The sequence below is a fragment of the Vitis vinifera genome, chromosome 15 (assembly GCF_030704535.1).
Source record: "Vitis vinifera cultivar Pinot Noir 40024 chromosome 15, ASM3070453v1".
Lineage (NCBI taxonomy): Eukaryota > Viridiplantae > Streptophyta > Magnoliopsida > Vitales > Vitaceae > Vitis > Vitis vinifera.
Genome location: NC_081819.1, coordinates 9,350,231 through 9,356,507, shown reverse-complemented (window position 1 = coordinate 9,356,507; position 6,277 = coordinate 9,350,231).

The following is a 6,277-nucleotide window of genomic DNA, read 5'->3' as shown; positions in this document are numbered from 1 at the left end:
TTTTGATTGCCCACCATGCTTTATACTCAATTTCCACTGGAAGGTGACACGCTTTGCCATAAACAAGGCGATAGGGAGACATTCCTAGAATGGTCTTGTAAGCGGTCCTGTAAGCCCATAAGGAATCCAGGAGCTTGATAGACCAATCCTTCCTATTCACATTGACCACCTTCATCAATATATTCTTGATCTCACGGTTGGCTAACTCAACTTGGCCACTAGTTTGAGGGTGATAAGGTGTAGCTACCTTGTGCTTAACCCCATATTTGGCTAGAAGAGTCTCAAAAGGTTTATTGCAAAAGTGGGTTCCCCCGTCACTTATAATGGCCTTTGGCACTCCAAATCTTGCAAAGATGTTGTCCTTGAGGAATTTAAGTACCACTTTATGATCATTGCTCCTACATGGGATTGCCTCTACCCACTTAGAGACATAATCCACTCCTACCAAGATGTAGGAATGTCCAAATGACATTGGAAATGGTCCCATAAAGTCTATACCCCAGACATCAAAGATATCCACTATTAAGATGGGGTTCAAGGGCATCATATTTCGGCGTGTTAGCTTACCAAGCCTTTGACACCGATCACATGCCTTACACATAGAATGGGCATCCTTGAAAAGAGAGGGCCACCAGAAGCCTGATTGGATCACTTTCATTGCTGTTTTCTGGGAGGCAAAATAACCTCCACAAGCACTATCATGGCAATGGGAGAGAATTCCCGATTGCTCTTGCTCAGGAACACATTTCCTTATAATTTGATCTGCACAATATTTGAAAAGAAAAGGTTCCTCCCAATAATAGGCATGGATCTTAGCCAAGAAATGCCTCTTGTCTTGAGCACTCCACTCACTTGGTACTTCTCTAGTAACCAAAAAGTTTGCAATGTGAGAATACCATGGAGCTAAATCTACTGACATGAGAGACTCCTCAGGGAAGTCATCATTGATAGGTAGACCATGTGAGTCATGTGCTATCACTAGTCTGGACAAGTGGTCAGCTACCACATTTTCTACCCCCTTTTTATCCCTGATTTGGAGATTGAATTCTTGGAGCAAAAGAATCCATCTTATCAATCTTGCCTTGGCATCCTGCTTGGTTAGCAAGTACTTCAAAGCAGAATGGTCAGTGAACACTACTATAGAGGACCCTACCAAATAAGCACGAAACTTATCCAAGGCAAAAACTACAGCCAACAACTCCTTCTCAGTAGTTGTGTAGTTTTTTTGAGCCTCATTCAAAGTTCTGCTTGCATAATAGATCACATAGGGCTTTCCATCTTCTCTTTGCCCTAAAACAGCCCCCATAGCAAGATCACTTGAATCACACATTACCTCGAAAGGTAATTTCCAATTTGGGGCTCTCACTATTGGTGCAGTTGTGAGGAATTGCTTCAATTCCTCAAAACTTCTCTGACACTTCTCATCCCACACAAACTTGGCATCCTTTACCAAAAGCTCACACAGAGGTTTTGAGATTTTTGAGAAATCCTTAATGAACCTCCTATAGAATCCTGCATGTCCAAGGAATTGCCTAATTCCTTTAACATTTGTGGGAGGTGGCAACTTAACAATAAGTTCCACATTTGCCTTATCTACCTCAATGCCATTTTTGGAGATGATATGTCCTAAGACAATTCCTTTTTGTACCATAAAATGGCACTTCTCCCAATTTAGCACTAGGTCTTTCTCAATACATCTATGGAGAACAGCTTCTAAATGCATCAAACACTCCTCATAAGAACTTCCATATACAGTGATGTCATCCATGAAAACTTCCATGATGCGTTCGACCATGTCACTGAAGATGCTTAGCATGCATCTTTGGGAAGTTGCAGGAGCATTACATAGACCAAAGGGCATTCTCCTATATGCAAAAGTACCAAAGGGACAAGTGAAGGTTGTCTTTTCTTGATCTTCCAAATCAATTTCTATTTGGAAGTACCCTGAATAACCATCTAGAAAACAATAGAAAGGATGTCCTGAGACTCTCTCAAGGACTTGGTCCATGAAAGGCAATGGAAAATGGTCCTTCCTAGTCACTGAATTCAACCTTCTATAGTCTATACACACCCTCCATCTTGAGGTAGGACGTGTAGAGACTTCCTCTCCTTTCTCATTCTGGATCACAGTGATTCCAGATTTCTTTGGGACTACTTGGGTGGGACTCACCCATAAACTGTCTGAAATGGGATATATGATCCCAGCTTGAAGTAGCTTCAAAACTTCACTCCTCACCACCTCTTGCATGTGAGGATTCAGTCTCCTTTGGGGTTGCCTCACTGGTTTTGCATCATCCTCCATATAAATATGGTGGGTGCACACCAAAGGGCTAATCCCTTTCAGATCAGAAATTTGCCATCCAATGGCTTTCTTACATTTTCTGAGGACTCCTAAAAGACTATCCTCTTGATCACTAGTGAGGGTTGAGGAAACCACCACTGGACATTTCTCATCATCCTCCAAGTATGCATACTTCAACTCCACAGGAAGTGACTTTAAAATAAGCTTTGGAGGGTCCTCCACAGCAACTCCTTGTGAGTCTTCCTGGTTGAACAGTGGTAAGATCTCTTCCCGTCTCCTCCAAGGAGACATAATGGCTAGCACATCAAAGGGTTCAGGGAACCCATCTTCAAGGACTTCCAGGTTTTCATTCAAGCTCTCCTCTAAACTCTTGTCACAGTGCTCTTCAACCAAAGTGTTGATCAAGCATACTTCCTCAAATCCTTCTTCCTCTTCAGGGTAAAGATGCCTCTTACATAAGTGGAATATGTTTACTTCCAAAGTCATGTTTCCAAATGTGAGCTGCATCACCCCATTCCTACAGTTAACGATGGCATTTGAGGTAGCTAGAAAAGGCCTCCCTAGGATGATTGGCACATAATTTTCTTCCTTAACAGAGGAATCAGTATCAAGCACCACAAAATCCACAGGATAGTAGAATTTGTCCACTTGAACTAGAACATCCTCTATCACACCCCTTGGGATTTTGACTGACCTATCAGCTAAAGAGAGGGTCATGGTTGTAGGCTTTAATCCTCCTAGTCCCAGTTGTTTATAGACAGAGTATGGGAGCAAATTCACACTTGCTCCCAAGTCTAGTAAAGCTTTTTCCACATGTGTCCCTCCAATGTTAACTGATATGGTGGGACATCCCGGATCTTTATATTTAACTGGGGACTTACTCTGGATGATAGCACTCACTTGCTCAGTGAGGAATGCATTCTTTGTCACCTGTAAACCTCTCATGACTGTGCACAAGTCCTTTAGAAACTTTGCATATGTGGGGACTTGCTTGATCATATCAAGTAAAGGTATATTCACCTTTACTTGCCTCAACACTTCAAGAATTTCTGATGAATTCTTGATTTCTTTCTTTCCATGTAAAGCTTGAGGAAAAGGGGGAGGCATATGTTTCTTCATCATATCCTCCTTAATCACTATCCTTGGTTCTTCCTCAATGCTTGATTTGGATGCACTTTTCTTCCCACTATGCTCTTCTTGGTTTTTGCCCTCTTTAATCAAGGGTCCCTTTGATCTAATTTCTTCATCAGGGCCCACGTTAGGCAAGGGTTGATCAACCTCCTTCCCACTTCTCAAAGTGATCACAGCTTTGACCTCTCTCAAATTTGAAGACTCACCATCTTGGGTTTCAACTTCATGAACACCCTTGGGATTTTGGCTTGGTTGAGAGGGGAACTTTCCCTTCTCAATCACTGTGTTTAGGTTGGTAAGCCTAGAGATGGAGTACTGAATATTATCTATCTTCTGAGATAGATCATTTTGCATCCCCTCCATTCTTTTAATTTGAGAACTCTCAACATTTTCAATCTTTTGATGCAATTGGGAGTTGATTGCCTTTTGTTCACCCACAAAGTCACCCATGACTTTACTCAGGTTTACAATGGCTTGCTCCACTGAAGATGGTTGCTGAGGTGCTTGGGTTTGGCCTTGTGGTTGGTATGGAGGTGGTCTTGGTTTCCAAGAAAAATTTGGGTGGTTTCTCCAGCTTGAATTATAGGTGTTTCCATAAGATGCACTGTTGTTGGGCCTAAATTGCCCCACAACATTTACTTGATCACCTAACATCTCTCTCACAGCTGGCATGGTTGGACACTCATCTACCACATGATCACATGATTGGCAAATGGTGCATGGCATGGCATGGGCTTGAGTTTCGGAAATAGCTTGGACTTCATGCATCTTTTTCAACTCAAGTTCTTCCAACCTCCTTGCTATTGTTGCCACCTTAGCTTTAATGTCCACGTCTTCACTCAACATGTACATTCCAGCCTTTGGATTTTGGGTTTGTTGAGAGGGAAATTTTCCTTTCTCTCTTGAGTTGGGCTCATCCCATCCTCTTGACACCTCAGCCACGTAACTTAAGAAGTCCATGGCTTCCTCAGGATTCTTACTCATAAAATCTCCCCCACACATGGTTTCAAGAATTTGCTTCATAGAAGAGGACATTCCATCATAAAAATAGCTCACTAGGAGCCATGTATCGAAACCATGATGAGGACAAGCATTGATGGCTTCCATATACCTTTCCCAACACTCATGAAACTTCTCATTTTCTTTAGCAGAAAAATTTAAGATTTGTCTTTTCAACCCATTGGTCCTATGGGTGGGGAAAAATTTTTTCAAAAACTCAGCCTGAAGATCCACCCAATTCCTTATGCTTCTTGGCCTTAAAGAATTAAGCCATATTTTTGCCTTGTCCTTTAAAGTGAAAGGGAATAGCTTGAGTCTCATCAAGTCTATTGAAGCTCCTCCCTCTCTAAAAGTATTACATACCTCCTCAAATTCCTTAATGTGAGAATATGGATTCTCACTCTCCATTCCATGGAAAGTTGGTAGGAGGGGTACAATATGGGGTCTTATAACCAACTGCTCAAGAGGGGGCAGGATGCATGAGGGTGCACTCATCCTTGGGGGATGCATTCTATCCCTCATGGATAGATATGCATTGGGATTACCCCCTTGACCTTGTTGAGAATTCTGATCCTCTGGTGGAGGGTCCATGATATTTACACAGATATCCAACTCTGTGTCTTGAGGATTCTCAATCCTTACTAATCTTCCCTCTTGGTCCCTAATCCAATAGGGCATGCACAAGTTACAATTCCTGTAATAGTAAAAACAAAAAGGAAACTAAAGAAAAGGTTAAAGTTAGGAAGAAAATGAAAATAAAATTAACAAAAGGAAAATGAAAGAAAATGAAGTTAGTGAAAAAGGAATTCACCCTGGTTGTGATGAAAATCACAAGTAGCCTCTAAAAGGTTGTATCACTGTATTGTGGCACCATCCCCGGCAGCGGCGCCATTTGATCCTCGCTTGACTTCCCAGCCGGATCTTTTAATCAAAAACATTTATAAAACCTATGACCTTATACTGGCGTAGCAAAGCTACTATAGTATAGCAGTTCTAGGGTCGAACGCAGGGATGGGTTTTCACTCTACCAATGATAGACTCTAAATTAGAAATTGATTCTGATGATTTCCTTTAGCACAAACTTGAAATTTAAAAGAAAATAAAATTGTTTTGAAAGTGGTGATTTAAACTAAACTCACATGGAACTAAGTAAAAAGTGGAAGAAAGAAAGTCTCCCGGAGCTAAAGGTCGCTAGGTTTAAGTTCCAGATGCAAAGTGGAAAATTCCGGATTTTTCTCCTCGCATTGGGGATTTAACCTATAGTTATTTCCCGAACCGGTATAGGTTTGACAATGAAGTTTTAATCCATAAAAAATCACTAGAGATGGTAGTCAAGGTCCATTAATGGCTTGAGACACTATGGGCTATCACCTTGAATCACTTTCCAATGGCTCGTACATGATAACTAATGGACTGATATGGATCTAGCAATAAGCATCCACAGAGACCTTAAGCTTACCATGTATTGGCCAGTCAAAGTGATCCTAAGGGATTTAAAGCAAAACCTTGGCTTTAGAAGCCATTTATGGACTCTAACTACCTGAATTTAATGCACGGAAACTTTCCACCTTTTAATCTGGACTTTTCACCTAGCTTCCTTTACTCCAAGAAACTAAATGTTTAGCCTCTCATCCTCTGGGAAAACATCCTCAGAGGGTGTTTGGCTTGCAAGAAAATAGAAAATAGAAGAGAGAAAATAAACAAAAGAGATCTTTGTATAACAAAGCTACATAAGTTGGTCTCCTGGAGAAAGCTCCCCGAAAAGAAGATATCTTTTCAGTGATTACAAGAGAATTTATATAGGAAGGTAGTTTTACCCTTCCTTGGATACTTCCTAGCTAAGGA